Source organism: Triturus cristatus, chromosome 11 (genome assembly GCF_964204655.1).
Source record: "Triturus cristatus chromosome 11, aTriCri1.1, whole genome shotgun sequence".
NCBI lineage: Eukaryota > Metazoa > Chordata > Amphibia > Caudata > Salamandridae > Triturus > Triturus cristatus.
Window position 1 is genome coordinate 1,070,455,613 of NC_140594.1, and position 24,142 is coordinate 1,070,479,754.

Consider the following 24,142-nt stretch of genomic DNA (forward strand, 5'->3'; position numbering starts at 1 on the left):
GGACGTTCAGCGGCAGCCATTACCGCTTAAGCCAGCTGGTTTCCCTTCCACGAAACCGAAACCGAAAGCTGCTCAGGTTCCTACGAAACCGAAACTGAAAGTGGCGCTAGTCGGATCGAGGCCTTCAACACCTTCGACGCCGGCGCACCGTGTCGGCACCGACCGCACCAAGGGGGACTTCGGTGCCGAACTCGAGACGGGCGACATGGGAGTCGACAAACGGAAGAAGGCCATCGGCGCCGAAAAACCTGCTCGGTTGCCGGCGTCGACGCCACCGACACCGAGGGCCGTCCCGCCTGCTACGCCTCGCAGCACTCCCTCGACGACACCGAAACCTTACGTGTCGAATACGTCGACGGTGATCTCCGCACCTCGGCTCGATGCACCACGGGCGCAGAAGATATCTGCAGCCGCCTCGACGACCCTGGCGGGGGCCACGACCTCTAAGGCGCCCCGTGTACGGCCTGGCGCAATGCCAGGCTGCAAAACCAAGGCTGCCCTCCAGGACCAGTCGGGTTCGACCGATTCAGCGGTTTCGTCGGTGCCGACCAGCATTACCTTCGGCTTGCCTCCATCCACAATCCCGAAGGCGTTTCAACTCAGGACACAGGCCACCAAAACTGCGGTTACGCCTGTCGAGCCGTCTCCGTCACGCGTCATCGACGCCGACACTGGCAGGATGATTCTCCACGACCGAAGGATAACTTCGGAACCGCCATTGGAACCTTTCAGGATCCCGCTAAAGAGGAAGCTGCCTGTGGACACAGAACCTCTCCTGTATGAACCCTTTCATTCACCCTACCAGGATCCACACCGGGCCTCCCCCACACGCTCCGACACGGATGCATTGGAGGACTACATGGGTGAACAAGTCCCCTACCATGTGGACACGGACCCTGATGACCAGCAGGACCCTGACCAAACTTGGGGCGACCCTGCAGACCCCAGTGCACCTCTTGATGCACAGGACCCACAACTATATGGGGCAAAAACGTCACCCACAGAGGATACTGCGGCGTTCAACGCTCTGATTGAACGGGCGGCGAACAACCATGATGTACAGCTTCACTCTGATATCATCGAAGATGACTTTCTAATGGACACCTTTGCATCCTCAGAAAGACATGTAAAGACTCTGCCAATGTTGAAGGGGGTCCTTAAGCCAGCCACTGACATTTTCAGGGAACCCACCAGGGCACGAGTGATAAACCCCAGGATCGATAAGAAATACAGATCAGCACCTGGAGATCCTACTTACATCAGAGGACAATTACCACTCGACTCCATCGTTGTGGCGAATGCCCGCAAGAGGGCACACTCGCAGACAACGGGTGACGCTCCTCCCCCGGACAAGGAGTCCAAGGTGCTGGAGACCTCCGGCAAGCGAGTTGCCGCACAAGCTGCAAGCATATGGCGCATAGCTAACACTCAAGCGCTCCTCGCTCGCTACGATAGGGCGCACTATGACACAATGGAGAAACTCCTTCAACACCTCCCTGACCCCTACAAAGAAGGTGCAGAAATCCTTATCAGAGAGGGACAGCTACTCACAAATGCTGCCATCAAATGTGCACTAGACGCTGCTGACACGGCTGCCAGGGCCATCAACACTAGCGTCATCCTACGACGTCACGCCTGGCTACGTATATCAGGATTCAAGCCTGAGGTACAAAACAATATCCTTAATCAGCCCGTCAACCCCGACTTTTTGTTCGGGCCTGAGGTTGACGCCACCCTCGAGAAGATAAAAAAGGACACGGACACTGCAAAGTCCATGGGCGCCCTACAAACTCAGTCCTTTCGGAGCGGCTCCTTTCGTCGCCCCGGAAACAAGGGAGCAGGCAGAGGACAGGGGTCACAACAAACATATAACAAGGGTAATACGCAGACCACCTACGATAAGAACACCCGAGGTGGCTATCGTGGCTCCAGTACCAAGGGCAGAGGACGTGGCTACGGCAACACCAGGTCCTCCCCCAAGAACAAGCAGTGACGCCCTCTCCCTTCCTCCCGACCACATAACACCTGTCGGGGGAAGGCTACAACGGTTCCTGTCCACGTGGAACTCCATCACCACGGACAGGTGGGTCAAAGATATTATAAAATACGGTTACTGTCTGGAGTTAACTTCCACTCCACCCACAATACCACCAAGAAACCGTCCTATGTCCTCAGAGCACTTGACGCTCTTACAGCAAGAGGTAGAAAGTATGCTTCTAAAAGGCGCTATCGAGGTCGTACCCGTCCACGAGCGGGGCACGGGGGTTTACTCCCTCTACTTCTTAATTCCAAAAAAGGACGGGTCGCTCAGGCCTATATTAGACCTGAGACCCCTGAACCAGTACATTCTTTCGGAGCACTTTCACATGCTCACTCTACAGCAAGTCCTTCCGCTTCTCCAGCAGGGAGACTTCCTAGCATCACTGGACCTCAAGGATGCGTATTTTCACATACCCATCCACCCCTCACACAAAAAATACCTCAGGTTCACTGTTCAGGGGCAGCACTATCAGTTCAAAGTCCTTCCCTTCGGCGTGACAACAGCGCCCAGGGTTTTCACAAAGTGCCTAGCTACGGTGGCGGCACATTTACGGAGACAGCACATACACGTCTACCCCTACCTAGACGACTGGCTCGTTCAAGCGAGATCAGCCCAGCAATGTGCAAGCCACGTGTCCCGTACCATTCACCTTCTTCACAGTCTGGGATTCTCACTAAATTACCCAAAGTCTCATCTCCAGCCCGCACACGTACAACAGTACCTAGGTGCGACTATAGACACTCTGGCGGCCACAGCTCAGCCAAATTTAGTGAGGATCAACGGCATACAAGCTCTGATCTCCAAGTTCAGACCCAACCACTCGCTTCCAGCGCGAGTGTTTATGCAGTTGATAGGCATGATGGCCTCCTGCATCTTCATAGTCCCGCACGCGAGATTACATATGCGCCCACTTCAGGAGTGCCTAGCACGTCAGTGGAATCAGGCTCAAGGACAGTTGAAAGACCTAGTGTTGGTGAGCGGTCGGGCATACAACTCTCTGCATTGGTGGAATCCACAAAACCTTTGCAAGGGCCGACCGTTCCAAGAGCCTGTTCCACAAATAGTACTGACAGCGGACGCGTCTCTCCAGGGATGGGGAGCTCATGTACTCCACTACACAGTGCAGGGACTATGGACGACACAACAGAGGAAGATGCACATCAACCTTCTGGAACTGATGGCAATCTTCCTGGCCATGAAGGCTTTCAAAGTACATCTGTGCAACAAGGTCGTGTTGATCCGGACGGACAACATGACCGCAATGTACTACATACAGAAGCAGGGAGGGACACACTCTCCACAGTTGTCTCATCTGGCTCAGAGCATGTGGAAGTGGGCCATTCAGAGGAACATGTTCCTCATGGCGGAACACCTCCCCGGCAAGGACAACCAGATGGCGGATCTGCTCAGCAGACACAGCCACCAGATGTGGGAGTTACACCCATCGGTACTCCAACCGTACTTCCAGCAGTGGGGTCACCCAGAAATAGACCTATTCGCGACAAGCGAAAACGCAAAATGCCAAAGCTTCGCCGCCAGATTCCCACACCCGCAGTCGCAGGGCAATGCGATATGGATGAACTGGTCCGGCAAATTTGCGTACGCTTTTCCCCCAGCACCGTTGATACCGCTGGTGGCTCGCAAACTCCGACAACACTCCCTGACACTCGTCCTAGTTGCTCCCACGTGGGCACGCCAGCCGTGGTACACCACCTTCCTCGAACTTTCCGTGGTACCGCATCAAAGGCTGCGGATCAAACCCGCGCATTTGACGCAGAACCATGGAGAGGTTCAGCACCCAGATCCGCAACAGCTGAACCTGGCGATCTGGCTCCTGAAGTCCTAGAGTTTGGCTATCTCAATCTGCCACCTGACTGTATGGACATCATCAAGGAGGCCAGGAGACCCACTACAAGAGCTTGCTATGCAGCCAAATGGAAACGGTTCGTCATTTATTGCGGTAATAATGACATTAACCCGCTGGACGCATCCATCCACAACATCATATGTTACCTCTTACACCTATACCGATGCAATCTGGCGTACACCTCTATACGTGTCCATTTGACCGCAATATCAGCCTATCTGCAAACCAGGCAGCACCTCTCTCTCTTCAGAGTGCCTGCCATCAAAGCATTCTTGGAAGGACTCAAACGAGTCATTCCACCTAGTCACCCACCGGCTCCAATGTGGAACCTCAACTTGGTCCTCACACGCCTGATGGGTCCACCCTTTGAACCTCTACACTCATGCGAGATTCAATTCCTTACCTGGAAAGTAGCCTTCCTGGTAGCGATCACTTCCCTAAGGAGAGTTAGTGAACTCCAGGCACTAACCGTTCAAGAGCCATTTATTCAGGTTCACGCCAACAGGGTCGTACTACGTACCAACCCCAAATTCATGCCCAAGGTAATATCGCAGTTCCACATGAACCAGACTATTGAACTGCCCGTTTTCTTCCAAAACCCACAAACTGTTGCAGAGAGGGCATTACATACACTAGATGTACGGAGGGCCCTCATGTACTACATCGACAGGACTAAACCCTTCAGGAAGACAAAACAACTGTTCGTTGCCTTTGCCCCACACCACAAAGGTAACGCCATCTCCAAAGCAGGGATAGCCAGATGGATAGTTAAGTGTATTCAAATCTGTTATCAAAAGGCAAAACGCACATTAACTATTCCACCACGAGCCCACTCAACACGCAAGTTGGGGGCTTCCATGGCCTTCCTAGGAAATATTCCCCTGCATGATATATGCAGAGCAGCCACATGGTCCACTACACACACATTTACAAAACACTATTGCGTAGATGTGCAGTCAAAACAGCAGGCAGCTGTAGGACAGGCTGTTCTCAAAACACTTTTTCAGACCGCTGCAGCTGGCACGGGTAGCCGCCGCCAATAGAGGGCACTGCTATGTATTCTATGCACAGATATGAATTCAGCAGCCCACATGCCTCGAACTGAATATGCTACTTACCAGTATGCATCTGTTCTTGGCATGTAGGGCTGCTGACATTCATATCGCCCTCCCTCCTCCCCGGCGCCTGTCGCAGCTGCAGCTCTCAGAATTATTGCAAGCATGGTCATCACTTTCTGTATCTACTCCATCACTGCCACAATGGCGAAAAACAATCTGAGGATGGAGAGGATGCCCATGCGCACTGTAGTCCAGGGGAGGAGTCACCTATCCAAGGATACTTCGAAGACTCTTCCAGGACAACAACGTGCAAACATCCGGACCCAACACTAGGCGGCGATCTATGCACAGATATGAATGTCAGCAGCCCTACATGCCAAGAACAGATGCATACTGGTAAGTAGCATATTCATTCCTAACTATAACGTGCCTGAAACCTATGGTTTTTTCTGTGAATTTCAAAGGTTTTTTAAATGCTAATTTCTAACTATGCCTACAGAGATAGGACATGTGAAGAAAGAAGAAAAAATGCACAGAAAGAAAAAAAAGAAGTGCAGAAAGAAGCAACAGAAGTCCTCAAAGACGAAGAAAAGTGCAGGAAGAAGGATAACGTACAGAAAGAACAAAAAGAAGAGCAGAAAGAAGCCTTGTTGCAAAATCATCCTGTACCCTCAACTTTTTCAGACGGATACTGGTGGTAACTGAGTCTGACTAACCAGTCCTAGAGCCAGTGCTATGTTAAAAGACACTTAGAATACAGTGAAAACACCTCCATACACTAGGGAACATTATGCGTTGGGGTCCCCCTGTGATTAGCATGACCTCCTCTGTAAGCCCCTAGTATATAATAGGGCAGGGGGATTAAAACTACCTCTTAAAACAGGCCACAGGGCGTTTTTGCACACGTTAACTCAGGCCCCGTCCCCTCCCTTCACCACTGTGTAAACACGCCCTGTGTCCGTTTTTAGTTGGGAGATTAAGTTCATTTGAATCCTTAGGGTCCAACTAGCCCACTAGGTACCTCCAGTAAGTGCCACAGAGCTGCGTTGCAGAGAGGTGTACAAAGTGGCACGGCCTGGACCACCTCTCTGCAATGCAGCTCAGTGGCGCTTACTGGAAGCACTTGGTGGTCTAGTTAGCCCCCAGGGGCCCTCAGTATTGAAGGGAAATTATATCCCCAATTTAAAACGTGCCATAGTGCGTGCTTGCACACGTCACCTCAGACCCCGTCCCCTCCCTTCACCACTGTGTAAACGCGCCCTGTGGCTGTTCTAAGTTGAGATTAAGTCCCCTTGAATCCTAAGGGTCCCTAGGGTCAAACTAGACCACTAGGTACCTCCAGTAAGCGCCACAGAGCTGCGTTGCAGAGAGGTGTAAGAAGGGGCTTGGCCTCAGAACACCTGTCTGCAGCGCAGCTCCCTGGCGCATACTGGAGATGCCTGTTGGGCTAGTTGGCCCTCAGGGACCCTCAGTATTGAAGAGGAATTAATTCCCCAACTTACAACTCGCCAGGGGGCGCGTTTGCAGAGTGCTGCAAGGAGGGGGCGTCGCCTCCAGCACGATGCCAGTCTTTTATTTATTATAATTTTTTAAGAAGGGGGGCTGTGTGGTTCCCCTTCTTATTCTAATTTATTGGCCCTGATGACCCCATCCCCCAGGGCCTGTCTTCTAATTATATTTTTTTGACCCCAATCCCCAGGGCCGGCCACTGTTTTTTATTATTTTTTAAAAAAATATATTTATAGACACACCTAGGACATGCTGGACAAACCGTACGTACCTATCACCATGACGATTTGCGTGATATTCATTAAAAGGCGACTATGCATACAATGAATCCATGTGGAATGTATTTACACCACTAGTGAAGCTCTGACATGTCTGATGCCCTACTGTGCCTAATCCCGGTAGACACCCTTGTCGTTTATTTATACAAACATGGGTAGCTATTGACGGGCACATTTAATACACATGCACACCAAGCCATTCAAAGGGGATTCGACAAAAATTCGACAAACTATGCAAGAAACCCCCTCACGATTAATAAAACACACATCCACTGCCGGATGTGTAATACTTTTTATTTTACTCTCTGGAAAGGGGACGAACATCACTTGAGTCACAGCGCGCTCCTGGTAGAGCCCAATGCTGTGTTACACCCACCATTGCCTGCTGAGTGCCACACACCTCTGTGTTGTATTCCACTAGCTAGTGCATATGCTTTGACACTCTCTAGCCCATGTGCACTGTAACACCACCCCGTGAATGTCATGCCACACTTGTCTTCGCACGGGTTATATTGCCCCATCTAACGTGCCTTTCTCGATGCCTATGTTATAACGCACAGTGCTATGCCATACATATTACAATCTGGGATCCATATCTTTGTCACAGTGCATATGCAACGTTACACTCCCCAGCACATATTTTATATTACAACTTTAGAGACTAGTTAGGTTACACAACACTGCCCTGTACATATTACACTCCAAGGCGCGTATCGCATAGCACGCGCTAGTGCCTGTGCTATCTCGCGCTCTCCAATGAATCTGTCATTGCGCACAATGTATTGCATATTATATTTCACGCCCGGTTCATCTTATATCACACTTTTTGGTGCATAGTTTATACCATACACTATATCTAGTTTTCATTTTCAATCGTGCTCTCAGGACTATGTTCTATATAACACTGTGTTCACCTACCCTTTTCACGGGCATTACATTTTGCGATAGGGGGTGGAGGGTCAGGGGGTGTTTCTGCCAAGTGAGCCCAGAGTCACAGTCACAAACGTCCTCTTCTTCCTGAATAAAAGTGAGATGATGCTGCATACTTGTTCATATTTTAAGTAGTTCGCACAGACACACGTTTTAAAAACAATAAAGTTCCTAATACCCGCCTTCTCTGACCAGTTAGCTTGCTGCCCCATCCCCCTATCCTCTGTTGTGTGAATCCATGGACTAGCCTCCTCCCTCCTGCCATGCATGGTCTGATGTGCTGCCACTGCCCTCAATTTAGTATGATGTACCAGTCCACTCCTCCTGCCCTCCATTGCCCAATTCTATGTCCCATCATTGACCTCCTGATTAAACTCTTGCTGCCCCTATTCTCTTCCCCCTGCCCTCCGATGTTTTTTTGCATGCCCCTGCTCCATCCTTTTTGCCCACCATGTTCCATGGACCTGCCACTCCTATCTACTCTGAGTGTTCTGTTGAGCTGCCACTCCCCTCCCACCTGCCTAGCATTGTCAGATGACTGTAACCTGTCCCTGCCACCTCCACCCTGCCTGTCCACATGCCATGCCCCTATCCTCTTCCTCCTGTCCACATGGTCCATTGTACAGCCACACCCTTCTGCCCTCCCTGGTCTGTTGTGCTGCAACTGCTCATCCTGCCTGCCCCGTGCGGTCTGTTGTGAGGCCCCTTCCCCTGAACTTTCTTGTCTGTGCACAGGTCCTGACCCTCCCTTCTATCCTCCATCGTCCTTTGTGCATGCCCCTGCACCCTCCTTCTTGCCCATCATAGCCATTGTGCTGCCACTAACCCTCCCACTTGCCATGCATGGTCTTCTGTGCTGCCATGGCCCCTCCCACCTTCCCTGTGTGGTCAGTTAGCTGCCCCTGACCCCCTCCCACCTTCCCTCCATGGTCTGTGTGTATGCCATCAGAGTCTCACTGTTGCTCTTCATGGTGTGTCTTGCTTCTAGTGCCCATCCTGCCTGACCTCCATGGCTATCTTGCTGCTCCTGCCCTGCCCCCTTGCCCCAGCCCTCGGTTTCCCTGTGCAGACCCCTATTCCCTCCCTCCTGGCTTGTCTGTTCCATTGTAATGCCCCTGATCCGTCCCTCCTGCCCTTTATGGTCTGTTATGCTGCAGCTTTCTCTCCTGTCTGTCCATTATGGTCAGCTAGATACCATTACCTCTTGCCCCTCTGTTCTCTGTTGTCCATGTGCATGGTCCTGTCCCCTCCCTCTTGCTTTCTATGGATTGTTGTGCTGCACTCCCGTCCCGCATGCCCTGTGTGGTGTATTGTGCTGCTGCAAACCCTGATGCCTGCCCTGCAGGGTCAGTTTGGTGCACCTCTCCATGTCCCTCCTGTCCTCTGTTATCCAAGTCCATGTCCCTACCCCATTTCCTTCCATGATCCAATGTACCATACTTGCGAACATTTTGAACTTGGTTAGAGGGAGATTTTGAAAAAATGCTGGGGTATTGATTTTCCCCTTTGAGTTACATTGAAAAAGAAGAGATTGTAGACAGGAGACAGATCAAATAAAGCCCATTTGAGCTTACAAACATTGGACGTTTCCTGGCTGAATCGGGTCTGTTGGCATGTATGGTTGTACTAGCATTGCCTCTACCTTCTGCCCACAATGGTCTATTACATTGCCACAGCCTCTCTTGCAAGTCCTGTATCGTTGGTTTGTTGCCCCTGCCCCCCTTTCCACTGCCCTCCATAGTCTGTTGTGCTGCCACGGCCCTTCCTGCCTGCTCAGTGTGGTTAAATTGTTGCCTTTGCACCCTCCTACCTGCCTTCAATTTTCAGAGTCCGGTCCCCTGGCCTCTGCCTCTCAACAGTATCCTAATGAACAACTAGATTGCTAACATTCTATATTTATTACAAAAGTGTGGAACGCCTGACATCATCTTGATGTAATCAAAACTGTAATACCTAGAGCATTTCCTTTAGAAATTACATATATGAGAGGGTCTTATTGGCATCAAAATTATGGTTAGTGCTCTAAAAGACTAAAATGAGGACATATTTTCTGAGTTTTCAAATAGCGACAAAGCACTTTTAAATTATTTGTTATCTTTGTTTTTTTATCCAGTTGACCACTTGATTAAATATACAAAACCAAACACAAAGCTAGCGGTAGCCCTCTAGAACAGCACCGGTCTTGGAAATTACCCCATATCAGTTATGGTGATATAATAGAATCACCGCAAGTGTGCAAATTTGGTCGACACCCGCCAACACAATGTCGTTCCAAGAAGATTTGGAAAATACATGTAAAAATACCAACACCAAATGCACCACTTAACCTCTATAAATTGAATCTTATAACACTTCTTTAGTAGTCCGTGTCTTTTACAAAAACTCCAATTTTATTTTGCAACAATTTATACATTTAAAAGGTCAACATTTTCACAGAACAGCCGGAACAGCCGACGCGTTTCGTCCATCAAAGGACTTCTTCAGGGCTGTAACAGATATATACAAAAGTATGTTGAAAACTTTGTTCAAACTGGCTGAAGACATATAAGTTGACATTACAAAGACCCTTTTTACAGATAACACCCATGTGTTATCATACACATATACAATCATTATCTTAAAATGCAGATTGGTCCCTCACAACACAAAACATAACATGCTGAGATTGAACCATTGTTTCAAAAGAATTTCATACGTTTACAACGTGCAGCAGCAATTAATCTTAAAGAGAAATACATAAAGAATTTCAAGAATTTACAAAAAACGGCAGCAATTGATATATACACCTAGTATACATATAAATATCAGTTTAAGATTTGTAATCGAGAGACATTTTTTATGGGTAAGAGCACTTCTCCCACAATGTCTCAACCCTAATATAGTTAAAATTTCGGACGATAAAAAAGAGGAGATGACCAATGGGAAAGGCATAGACTAAAAAGAAATGATGGTAGCAGCAAGTATAAGAACAGTGAAAAAAATCAAAAGAAAGTGAAAAGAAAACTGGAAAAGCAAAGGACAAAGGGATTAAAGACGTCACGTAGGAAAAAACAGCCAAATATTGAAACGTCTAGAGGTTGGACACGTGTGATAAAAATATATAATGTCTATACACACCGAGATAAATAAATCAGGGTGACGGGAAAGATATATCAATCTTAAATCCTTGATAGAGTGTTAGAATCCCTGGTACCGATATTCCCGGTAGTAAGTTGTAGCGCAATCAATCTGGGGAGACAAGTACAATATATGTACAACCATAGTTCGTTAAGATGCCTGATGGTAACGTGTATAGATAGAAATGATAATGGGACTCCGCTAAATGATACTCACTTTAAATCCGAAAAGTCAGAGAACACTGTGTTTATTCCAAACAATCTATGGAAAGGCACGTTTCAGGTAAGGCCCAGTAAATGGTGGTCGATCAAATTTGAGTGATAATCGATCAGTTAGGCTAATGTAGTCAAAGAAGGATACCTACAACAAAAAAATGACAAAATATATACATCCCTACGTAACTAAAAGTACACAGAAGTAACATTAAGATTTTGAGAAACTTACTAGCTTTGTCGAAAGTGTACTTATACTATGAGCAATGGGAGGGGGAAAGGAATGGGTAGATCAATAAAAGGGCATGCCTAAGGTGGAGAGCGCCACCTTTAATAACATCCATGGGCTGTTAGATACAAGAAATAGCGGTCCCATTAATACGGCCGCCATCTTTGAATGGTGAACTGTAGTAATGTAAGTGTGTCCATAATTAAACGGTCCCGTAATTAGGCTGCACCCCACGTCTTATCTCATGGACTTAAAAGCCAAAAAACGGTGGAGCTTACACACACCACCCACCCGTCCATTTGTCTTTATATAACGTGTTGTAAACGTACTAAGACCGGCAAGGGCAATGTCTTACATCCTAGCTTGATGCAGACCGAGTAGATGTTATAACTCTATGTTTGAAAAACCTACGTCCAAGTATGTATGTCTAATTAGAAAAACGTTTGCTCGACTATGGCTGGTGAGCCATCAGCCGGGCGTCACTCTTGTTAAGACTAAGTAAATAAAAAAAGTCTCCTCAAAAGAAGTGTTAGTCCTTACCAGATTCCGTATCTTAATGGGGCTGGTCCAGCATCCACTCAACCCGTAAGGTGGCCGTAAGATCTCCCACGAGGGGGTTCCTTATGTATAGGCCATGTAATCATGCCAAATTGAACGCACCTGGTTCAACCAAAATTCCGTGTGCTGGTTGCCGGGCAACGGAGATAACAGAATAGTCAACTCTAACATAGGCGCCATCTTGTAGAAGCTAAGACATAACGAAAAGGGATCCGTACGCTTCGTAGATGTTTTAAAAATTTACTGTTAATACAGGTCCATACCCTAACCGGAAAGTTCTTATTGAAAATCTCAAAACACATATATCGAGCGAGCCTTCAGTATGATAACTCGGCAATATAAAAAAGTCTCCTTTAAGTCAAGTCGAGACGCGCAGTATTATAGACATCACTCAGATAGTAAAATCCATGGATGTGACTTATGGGAGGAGAGTGGGACGAATAAAAAAGTGAGTAGTCACTCGTATTAAATATAAGCAAAAAAAGTCTGTCAATCTATTTACAAAAACCCTAAATTCATGACGCCATCTTAAAGTGACCAATAGGTAACTTTAGATATCTGATTTGCTCGTATTGGGATGTCCCTCCTTATCCCCTAGATACGGTCGTGTCCAAAATGGAAAGATCGTATCGCCTAATACGGGAGGCGGAGGTGCATCCCCGAAGTTACCAAAGGCTCAATAGACGACAAGTGTATAATAGTACACGATATTTGCTATCAAGGTATGCATACAACGAAGGAATAAAAAGGAACAATAAACCGCATGACCCAATCCCGATTAGCTAAAGCTTATAAGGTCGGTATGGGAGAAGCATTGGTCTTGATAACTTATCAGATCCACCCATGACGATAAAGGAAGCACCTCATACACTAAGCACGGAGTTCATAAAAAGGGCTGATTTGAATGTGTAATGGATAATATATGACGATGTGGAGTGCCATATGCCAAAATATGTCTGTGTGTGCGTCGGGGGGGTATGAATTAAATTTGCACAGATTGAATCATCCCTGAGTAAACAACGATATAACGAACGGTAACTATAACAAGAGGAAAAGTGAAATGGGTTCTTGCGGAAACTAATAACAAAGCGTCAACAAAAAGGGGGTATGGAGGAGGTTATATCAATGGGCAAGAAATGCCCGTATAAGGGTCCAAATGGTGAGTACCAAGTAGGCATACAAGAGACTATCAGGTTGCCAAAATTGCATGGAGGTTCAATGGTATTGATTTTCCCCTTTGAGTTACATTGAAAAAGAGGAGATTGTAGACAGGAGACAGATCAAATAAAGCCCATTTGAGCTTACAAACATTGGACGTTTCCTGGCTGAATCGGGTCTGTTGGCATGTATGGTTGTACTAGCATTGCCTCTACCTTCTGCCCACAATGGTCTATTACATTGCCACAGCCTCTCTTGCAAGTCCTGTATCGTTGGTTTGTTGCCCCTGCCCCCCTTTCCACTGCCCTCCATAGTCTGTTGTGCTGCCACGGCCCTTCCTGCCTGCTCAGTGTGGTTAAATTGTTTCCTTTGCACCCTCCTACCTGCCTTCAATTTTCAGAGTCCGGGCCCCTGGCCTCTGCCTCTCAACAGTATCCTAATGAACAACTAGATTGCTAACATTCTATATTTATTACAAAAGTGTGGAACGCCTGACATCATCTTGATGTAATCAAAACTGTAATACCTAGAGCATTTCCTTTAGAAATTACATATATGAGAGGGTCTTATTGGCATCAAAATTATGGTTAGTGCTCTAAAAGACTAAAATGAGGACATATTTTCTGAGTTTTCAAATAGCGACAAAGCACTTTCAAATTATTTGTTATCTTTGTTTTTTTATCCAGTTGACCACTTGATTAAATGTTGCACTTAGGGGAGAGGATGTGGTGTTACTTCCAGAACTGCAGACTTTGCAACTGGGGAACCAGGTTGGAGTTTCTGCTTCAGCTCGACATTCTGTGATTCTGGTCAAATCACTTAGTCTCCCCATGTCTACAACCAAAATGAATTTGTTTTTGTGTGATGTAACCAATGCTCATGTAAAGCACTCCAATACCTGACAAGTCTGCACTACATAACACTGCAAAAACACAAAATAATAAGTGTGTTGCACACTTCTGTCATTGGGCTATATTTGGGCTACATCTGGGTGATTTTGGGCTACATTTGGGCTCTTTTGTCTCCGGTGGCCATTTTGGGAGATTTATTTGTTATGAAGTTTCCTAATTTCCTCATGTACTGCAGTCTCCTCAGTAGGAAATGCTTTCAGTTTTTTACTTTGATTCCATCATGAAGGTATTCAGATATGTCACACATTTGCCATAAATTCTGAATGTTAGCACTCTAGTTGCTCATTAGATCACTGTAGTAAAACTACTGTTCACCATGGAAGTCTGCTCCTGGTATTAAAAGTGCATGTTTCAGTCTGCATGTCAGAATTTTTTAATGAAATAGAAGAGGATTTGAGAAGTCACTCAAAATGTGCCCTCATTTTCTTTCTTCAGCATTAATCATAATTTCTATGGCAAAATGAACCCCCTCATTGTGTTCCTTTTTAAATTAAATGTTTTAAGTGTTACCAGTTTATTCCAATCAAGATGGCTTCAGGTGTGCCATACTTTTGTTATAACGAAGACAGTAAGCGCTCTAGTTGTTTTTAAGAACAATCTGGGACATTCTGTCATTGGGCTATACTTGGGCTACATCTGGGTGATATTTGGGCTACATTTGGGCTCTTTTGTCTCTGGTGGCCATCTTGGGAGACTTATTTGTTATGAAGTTTCCTAATTTCCTCATTTACTGCAGTCTCCTCAGTAGGAAATACTTTCAGTTTTTTACTTTGATTCCATCAAGAAGGCATTCAGATGTGTCACACATTTGCCATAAATTCAGAATGTTAGCACTCTTTTTGCTCATTAGATCACTGTAGTAAAGCTACTGCTTACCAGGAAAAACTGCTACTGGTATTGAAAGTGCATGTTTCAGTCTGCATGTCAGAATTGTTTAATGAAATAGAAGAGGATTTGAGATGTCACTCAAAATGTGCCCTAATTTTTCTTTCTGCAGCACTAATCATACTTTTTATGGAAAAATGAACCCCCTCATTTTGTTCCTTTTTAAATTAGATGTTTTAAGAGTTACCACTTTAATCCAAGCAAGATGGCTTCAGGTGTGCCATACGTTTATCATAAGTAGGACTGTTAGCGCTCTAGTTGTTCTTTGGAACACTCTGGGAAGCTGCAGTAGAGCACAAAGGAATCAACTGACAGTCTCTGCCCTTGTTGGATGTACATGTTTTACTGAGAATGTCAGACTTCATTCTCACATGACTGAGAAAGATAATGTGAATTTACAGAAAATATGCTCTCAGTTTAGCTTATAGATCACCTTCCAAACCTCTGTGGGAAAAGCATGAGAAAATATTTTTCTCTCAATCATGATATCCCAGCAGAAGGATTTTTCTCATGGTGAAATCACCTTAGAACATACCACAATTCCTAAAATGAGTATGGTACCATCAACAAATGATTTATAATGTAACTAAAGTCTTAAAACCTTCTATTAACTGCAATGCTTTTTAATGAGGTGCTATCCTGTATATTGGTCCCAAGATGGCTGCCAACACTTCTTGGATGAAGTGCTGACAGCCAATCAGATCTCAGGATGAGATGTGTGGTTAGGCTCCGCCCATATATATATATATGATTTTACTTTTGATTTTCTCAGGAACTACTGAACAGATTGACACCAGGCCTGCAAAAGGCACTTCCCTGACCTGAGGACTACCTCTCTGCCAAATTTCAAGTAATTCTGTTCAGCCGTTCGGGCTGTACCTTGGACTAAAGGTCCCTATGGAAAAATGCATGGGGAAAACGTGTTTTGGGACCCCCCTTTTTTCTCAGCCCCCGCTTGACGAATCACCCCGAGACTTTCAGGGTAGGAGCGGAGCGGAACGCCCCACCTATTTTGAAAATTTTGCGAGGATTCGTCAACCGGCGCCAAAGTTATTCCAAATAGAATGTTGCGGATTTCCTATGGAAACACGGTCCTAACTATATCTACTGGCGACCGCCAGTAGAAAATATGTAGATATATATATATATATATATATATATATATATATGTGTAGATATATATATATATATATGTGTAGATATATATATATATATGTGTAGATATATATATATATATATATATATATATATATATATATATATATATATATATGTGTAGATATATATATATATATATATATATATATATATATATATATATATATATATATATATATATCCCTAGCAGCTCAGGCTCAACAGCCTTTGCACTGAACTGCTTTTCGTTTCAGTTATCTGTGGACCTGTGATCACGCAAAATGTGTTCACTCACAGTGCAAGTCATCCAGTGGGTGAAGGTGGCTGACCCATTGATCCATGCTGCATACTGTGCTGTGGGAAGAAAAATGAAAATGACGCTTTCACGCATCAGTAGATGAAGAGGACTGACTGCACTCTGGCCAGACTTACAAAATGAAAGTATTTCAAGGAATAAAAAAAATCCCAATTGAAAGCAGTCGGTTGGGCAAAAAGTTCAAAATAAATGTTTAATAAGCATGAATTAAGAGCGGTTAAGTATAGAATATGACGTAGATGGATCGTTTTAGGTGTAAAGCAGAACCTTATATTTTGTTGCAACAATCACCAACACGAGGCAAGGCCTGCGCTAGTTCTTCGTGGATGCTGAGCCTTTGAAACGATTATGAACAGTCTGCAAAAGGAAGTATTGCATTGTCAAATATAAAGTAGATTTGAAATGGTTGGCTGTTCACTTTGAGCTTAAGTTTGTCAGTTAGAGCTATAACTGCCAGAATCAAACAAAGAAGCAGAAAGAAGTTACTGCTGTAGCTCATAAAGAATATTAAGATTCATCTTTATGAAATTTTCAAGTGGCCAATTCATTTGTAATGGTACATTGTTCTGCCACAAAAGGATATTAGTTGCCAATTGTGTTAATGACCGATAAGAGTCTCATTGTCGAAGCAGGAGCTACTAGGATCCCAGCTCCCAGTTAGGTCTTTCTCCACAGTCTTAGAATGTAGGTCAAGAAGATTGCCCTTTGATTTGAAGCCCCAGTAGTACACTGTAGCTGTGAAGAAAAAGTTTGCTTTAGGCAATGCATTTATTTGAAAAATGCCCTCTGTTAACTAGACACGTAAAGGATATGATTATGTTTACACTTGGAGATAGATGCCAGAAAAGGGTTGATGCATATGCATTAGTTCTCTGTGAAATAATCCAACCTCGGGCCAAAGGATTAGACACCCTTACAATATCTTCATGTGTATACTTGATATTTAAATCATTATTGCTGTCACTTGTGTAGGTGTCTTGCAATCTTGCAGGTAATCTGGTTGATGTCAAGCTGTTTGTGTTACTTGTGCAGGTAGAAATGCTAAAGCCACCTTGTTTCCTTACAGGTATTTTTAATGTTGTGTTCTCTGTACACTGCATGCTGTGTTGGACTGATATTTATGTTTCTGTGTGCAAAATGAGCTGGAGTAGTAAAAATACCAAACTTAAATCATTTGTCTCTTTGGTTTTCTGTACCGCCCATATTGATTTTTGCTAAATGTTTCTTTGAAGAGGATTAAGTTGGAACCTCAAATATAGAGATCATGCTATTGGCAACAAACCTTCACTCTGGTACCCAACAAAACGAAGTCTGGTGCTGGTGTGCTCTGTTCTAATCCATCCCGATTCAGCTCAGGGTTTCATGGAGTCTTTCAAGACTAAAAGGGCGAATGAGAAGAGTCCTGCAAGTTGAGTCCTCCCACGTAGTATGCCTATTCAGAGCTTTTACTGATCCGCAGTAAATGTGCATTTGCTGCATTCTCATTTACTGCAACGTTGGGAGCTTTGAGATTTTTTTTTGCCGTTTAGTAGAGCTTGTTGCATAATATAACAGTCGGTTGCTCAGTTTGATACTGGGTTCCTTGCTCCCTTGCTCCCCTCCTTTTTAGGTCTTGCCTGAGCCAGCGCATGCGCTGTTCTGGCGAGACATTTAGTAGCGGCTTTTCAAAGTGCTACCAAAGCAGCCACCAGCTTGCTGTCACGCACACAAGCGCGCTCATCCCTCGCGTGCTTTAGCGCGTCATCGCGATCACTTTCGCTTTCACAGTGATAGCGATGACTTTCGCTTTCACGGCCGCGCAGCGCTACTTTTACTGCCGCGCGGCCAATGCTTGTCGAAGTAGTAAACGAGTTGAAAACAAGGCAGACAAGCAACTGGAATTTTAAGAACCTCCACCAGATAAGAAGTAAGATGTAGGTGTAAAACTTTCGTAAATAATTTCGCTTGACCTGTAGTACACAAGATTAATGCCATACCCCAGAAGCACTCCTTCTTGCTTGGTAACACAATTTTGCAGTCATTCAATGTATCTTGTATACAGGTTGCTATGCTTCATTGCCATATGGCTAAAGTTATAGGCATGTGTGTACATAATTGTTTGTGCTACTGCCCGGCTAAAATATTTGTTTTACTTGTTACCCTGCTTGTAGTGCATTATCATATTAGAACTGAAAACTCGCAGCAGTTAACATATCTCATGGTTCCTTAATCATTGTGCAGTTATCTTTTAATTGGACAACGGTGTTTATCTGTATGCATAAGATGGATTATGACCTCGTTTCTACAATGACGTTTTTCAAATTTCTTTTTATAAACCCTTTCAGTGGATACTAAAAGGTGCTCAATAGGGCATATAATCGTGACTATTTAAGTACTTACAACTGCCCTGTATGTACTGCGCACTTGTCACTATATATCACTTTTAATATGAGTTTTAGTTCAAATTGTGATGTTACTCAGTAATGCAAATATAAGCTTTCATTGAGGTATAATTATGGGGAATGTGTACATGTGCGTTGAAATACGGCATAAAGTATATGTAATCAAATAGCTGTTATTTTGTCTGCTTTTTACTTTAGTTTCAACCTGTTCCTCGGGCAGAGAGAGAGACTTAAGAATGGGGATACACATTTAGAGCGGGAAATTTACGAGTTGCATTCTGGGGTGATGCCTGGGGAATGTCATAATTTCTATTCTCTGCCCCTTCCCCAGTTACTAACCTCTACTTCTTTTACATATCACCTTGACTTACGAAGCAGAATTTCGGTGGAACTTAGCGGCACATTATGTACGGAGAGGAGCTTCCTGGTCCATCAGAACCCCCTGCATTAACTATTTGAGCTTGCAGTGAACTCAGTTCTGTTCAAGGCAGTGGGAGGCAATGCCATTTGTGTATCGGTAGCCCCTTTGATTTTAAAATGTCATTTGGCCTTTCATTTATAAATTCTACTGCGTTATTTACCTTTGTGTGCCTCACCCACAGTTCTCTGTATTACTTTTTGTATTTCTGGGGCAATTAGTAGGAGTATGTTTCACCCAGGCAGCCACTCTATTGTCCAGTGTTCTTGCTGCCTCTTTCCGGGTCTCAGGATCCTGCCTTGTTGCTAGTCCCCCCTTCCGCATCCTTCACTGTTCCCCTCAAACCTCCAGCGTAGTTTGCTGCCTCACCTCCCGCCTCCTGTATTGTGTAATGCCCGCGCCGTGCCTTCCTGTTTTTTATTTACCTATAAACTTGTGATGAAATCATCTGAGGTATAAACGCTTCTGTTGGTTATGTCCGGGCTAAGATTTCTGCTCTGGTTCCTTTTGTCTGTCCTAATGGAAACAAGCATTGGCATAACCAATAAGTCTCGCCTTTGGGACCTTATAAGTTTTTAGCCTTGCAACAGTTGATGTTATTGCACCATGGATATTGTGCTGCATAACTAAATACTTGTAAGGTCCCAAAAGCTTGACCTATTGGCTATGCCAATGCTTGTTTTATTTTTTATTTTGATGTTAATCCTATTTCAAAAACTAGTTAGCCCAGTTGGATTGTGGATTTACACATTTTGCATAGTATTTATATAGTATTTATCACTGGTCGGCTTAAACTTTACAGGGCTCGAAAAATCTGAAAAATTGTACTAGTCCTGCAGGTCTAGTACCTTGAAAAATGTCCTCGACCTAACAGTAACCTACTTGACCTCCATCTCTGAAAGCGGAGCAAATGTGACAAGATAACAAGATATAAAGGCATCTTTATTGCTCATTTGCTTTGTGAGCAATAAAAAGGCCTTTAAATCTTGTTATCTTGTCACATTTTCTCCGTTTTCAAAGACAGAGGACAAAAGTTAGTATGTTTTCCTACTCGCCAGAAAGGGCGAGTAGGACCTAAAAATAGCTCGACCTCATTAAATTTACCTCGCAAGTGCGAGCGGTCGAGTGGATTTGTCGAGCCCTGCTTTAGAAGTAGCTGATTGTGATTATAAAAATGGTCAGAAAGCCCCGCCTTCATTGATATGTTTAATGTGGATGCTCTATTTATTTTTTAGCCTTTACTCAATATTATCTGTGGCGAATGATAGGACTGCTAATTTTGTAATAAAAAAGATAATTGAAGGCTCTTGGATGGGCCTAGGAGAAAGCTAAGGAGAAGGAATCGGTGCCTTACTTGCCATGATACTTTGTAATTTTGTCCTTATATTGAAAATGAATGATCCGACCTGTGAGGGACGATGAATGATTTGTAGTATTAGATGTGAGACTGTGAAATACATTTTCATTGAACATTACTTGACATTATTGGTCAGGAACATTTGTACTATTGTTTTAGCCACCTGTAATGGTGCATACGGTGGTAGCTAATTGCCTTATTATCAATGCATGGAGTGTGTTAGTTCTTGAGAAGAAGTGTACTCTGATATTGTGGCAAATATTTATTTTTGAGTCTTGTATGATTTTAATGTCACTTAATCACTCGCAAGTTTTTTTTTTCTGGAACAATCAACAGCAATATGATTAGTAATTTTAATCTTTTTCTTTTAGTGTACAGTTCCTGCGATTATTGGTACACTGCAGATCTTTCACATCAATGCACTTCCAATGTTGGTGAGTAGTCAATTTTAATAATTGTAGTATTTTATTTCATTGTTTTACAAAAATCTCCCCAAAAATATTTTGCACACATTCTGAAATGAAACTGGACACAAGCTGACGTAACACTGAACATGATAAAATACACTTCCACACTGAATAGATTTGAAGATTTACTAGGTATACATTTGCCTTGTTTGATGGCTGCATTTGTTTCCCTCTAGAGAGTATATGCATGTTAGTTTTCTTCTGCAAACGTTGTTAATTTTTAAAAAGGTTTACAAATGTAAGGTTTACAAATGTAAGGTTAACGATAATGTGTGGGGACAAAAATCAAATAAACCACAGATATTGGAAGTTAATTTTCTCAATTTTAGGGTGGGGGGGTTCTTTGTCAATCTTTTTGTGAGAATTTAGATTCTTCACCTGCAGGCATAGTTTTGCAATGTTTACAAATTGCGATATTTGGATGGATTCTGTTGGCGAAATTCTATATCTCACACACCTCTACTGTAGATGTATTGTTAATCATGCTGTTGTGAAAACTATGGTTTTAATGTTTATGCTGGAAACTTTATCCACCGGAAACAACTTAAACCTCGACAATGCCAAAAGTTATTAACCCATTGAGTTCTTTCAAGATTGCCGTCTAGGATTAGCAGTCGGTCATGAAGGTAACGTCTTTCAGTGCTCATGTTTACCTCAGAAAATGCCCAATTGTGGGATGCAGTACCCATCACAGTAACAAAGGATAAACCCATAGTTAAATAACAATAAAATACCCATCATATTGTCAAGAAATGTGCCCATCGTACTGCTAAAGAATTAATCCTAGAGCCTCAGAAAACTCCTTTGGCAGACAGTGTCTACCTAGATCTGAAAGAAACACGTTAGTTAGATTCCTTACCTTAGAATATCCCCAGGCGTCAGACTGGATCCGGAAGATTTTTCGTCAGCAATACCCCTTGCGTGTCGCTAGGCGTCGTCTGCGGCTCCGCGTCCGTCGTCGGCGTCGTGCGCCGGAATGACGTCGTCGGAGTACTTAGACGCCGCCCTCGCGCGCTGACGTCAGTTCTTCTTTTTTCCGCGCCAGTAAGCGCAGATCCGGGAGAGCTACCCCTTTGGTCATTTTTTGACTAACTTTTTCGATCCTTTTTGATCTTGTCTCGACTTCGGTGCCGGTAGGATGCCTGGTTTTAAAGCCTGTGCTGACTGTAGCCGCTTGATGTCGGTTACGGACCATCACCGCCAGTGCCTTTACTGCTTGGACCTCGACCACGACGCGGAGTCGTGTTCGGACTGCAAGGCCCTGACCTCGAAGGCTAGACGGGAGCGGTCCCGTAAGCTTCTTGAGATTCGCCACTCGGCTCCGCGCCCCTCTCGATCCCGGTCCAGGAGGAGGTCCAAGGATCGGTCGCGGAGCCGCAGCCGACGTCCTCATCGGTCGTCGGGATCCAAGTCTTCGGGTAAGTCGAACCCCTCGCCGGTTGCGCGACTCGCCCGAGGGTCAGGGTGGTTCCACCCCCGCGGCTCCGGCGGAGCTGCAGGCGCCGCGCAAGTCCCCATACCCACCGGTCCCTGGGACTGACGCGACGCCGGCGGAAGTCAGTGCCTTCCTCTCGGCCATGAGGAGCCTGGCTCCGCCGTCGACGCCCGCTGGCGCGCCTTCGGGCCCCGCGGACCCGACTGGGCTACCTTGCCTGCCGGCGGCTCCGGCCCCGGCGCCGTTGACGGCTCCGGCCTCGACGCCGCAAGCGCCCGAGGGACCCGTTCCCGAGTCCCCGCCGACGCCGGTCGACCTCGTCACGCCTCCTCCGCTGGCGTCGACACCGGTACCACCTCCGACGCCGACTCCGCTCGACGTCGAGTCCCAGTTCAGCCCCGCTCCGGGCCCGGCGTCGATGGACGCCGCGTTCGGCGCCGCTGGAGACACATTTTGTCTATCGCCCGGCTCCGATCCTTCCTCCTGTATACCAGGAATCGGATGATGGGGACAACTGGGAGGGATCCGAGGATCCTATGGCCGCTCAGGCTCAAATGTCACAGGACTGGGCAGATGAACTGGGGGAGGCCAGTGGCCTGGATACCTCTCCGGACACTGGATTCGTCTCTCCTCCGACTGTGGCTTCGGAGGAGGGTGCTGCTTTCTCTGTGGTGCTGCGCAAGGCGGCTGCAGCCCTTGGGCTCGAGCTGCCTGCCGTGGCTGTGAGGACTAACGTCCTCACTGAGGTGCTTCAGTCTGCAGCAAGCTCCACTGAGCTTCTGCTGCAATTCAATGAGGCCCTCATTGACGTTCTGCAGGGCACCTGGTCCAAGCCCTCCACAGTTCCTCCTGTGGACAGGAACGTCGCCAGGCGCCACCGCCCTGCTCCGGGCGACCCCAGTTTTCTGTCCCAACACCCTACCCCCGAGTGCCTGGTTATCCAGGCCTCTACCTCCCAATCCTCCTTCCCGACCGCTCCGCCGGACCGGGATTCCAAGAGACTGGAACAGTTTGGCAAGAAGCTGTTCTCCTCCCTTAGTTTGGGCCTGCGGTCTTTGAACACCGCCTGTCTCTTGGATCGTTATTCCCACTCTCTGTGGGATGCGGTGGAGGACGTGCTGCCCCTGTGTCCGGAGGAGGTCCAGACACGACTTACCCAGGCTCTGGCCGATGGGAGGGATGCAGCGCGACATGCTATCCGATGTGGGCTTGACACTACGGACTCGCTGGGTAGGGCAATTTCTACCACATTGGCGCTTAGACGTCACGCCTGGCTGTGGTCCACGTCATTTTCGGGCGATGTCGAGAACACTCTCATGGACATGCCCTTTGATGGCACTCGCCTTTTTGGCGAGAAAGCGGACAGTGCGCTGAATCGCTTTAAGGACTCCTGGGCTACGGCCAAGTCCTTGGGCCTCTCGGCCCCGCGGTCGCAAACATCCGCCTTTCGCCCCTTTCGTGGCCAAGGAAGGGGTGCCTCCTCACGTACGCCTAGCCACCAGCCGCAGAACCAACCTGCGCGCAGTCGTGGACGTGGTTTCCGCCGAGGCGGTTCTGGAGGACGACGCGGTCAGCCCACATCCACCCCGGCAGCATCCGCCTCAAAGCTTTCCTAGTCCGAGCTTTCAGGCCCATTCCACGCCAGTGGGCGGCAGAGTTCGCCATCACCTGCTCCACTGGCGGTCCATCACATCGGACAGGTGGGTGCTGCAAATCGTCCGAAGGGGCTACTTCCTCCCCTTCGAGACGACCCCTCCAGCCATGCCACCGCAGCACCACCGTATCTCGGGGGATCATTTGAATCTTCTCCACGAGGAAGTTTCGGCCCTCTTGGCCAAGGGGGCCGTGCAGCGCGTTCCGAGCCCAGAAGTAGGTCGT

General features: G+C 46.1%; 1 protein-coding gene across 4 annotated transcripts in view; it reads left to right on the forward strand.

Annotated features, from left to right (window-relative positions):
- The window catches only part of TBL1XR1 (TBL1X/Y related 1), a 583,295-nt gene that overhangs the window by 318,873 nt on the left and 240,280 nt on the right, over positions 1-24,142 (forward strand). For all 4 annotated transcript variants that reach the window (XM_085635413.1, XM_085635415.1, XM_085635414.1 and 1 more), the window contains exon 3: positions 20,734-20,796. The gene's annotated coding sequence lies outside the window, so the exon portion shown is untranslated. The remainder of the gene's footprint in view (positions 1-20,733; positions 20,797-24,142) is intronic.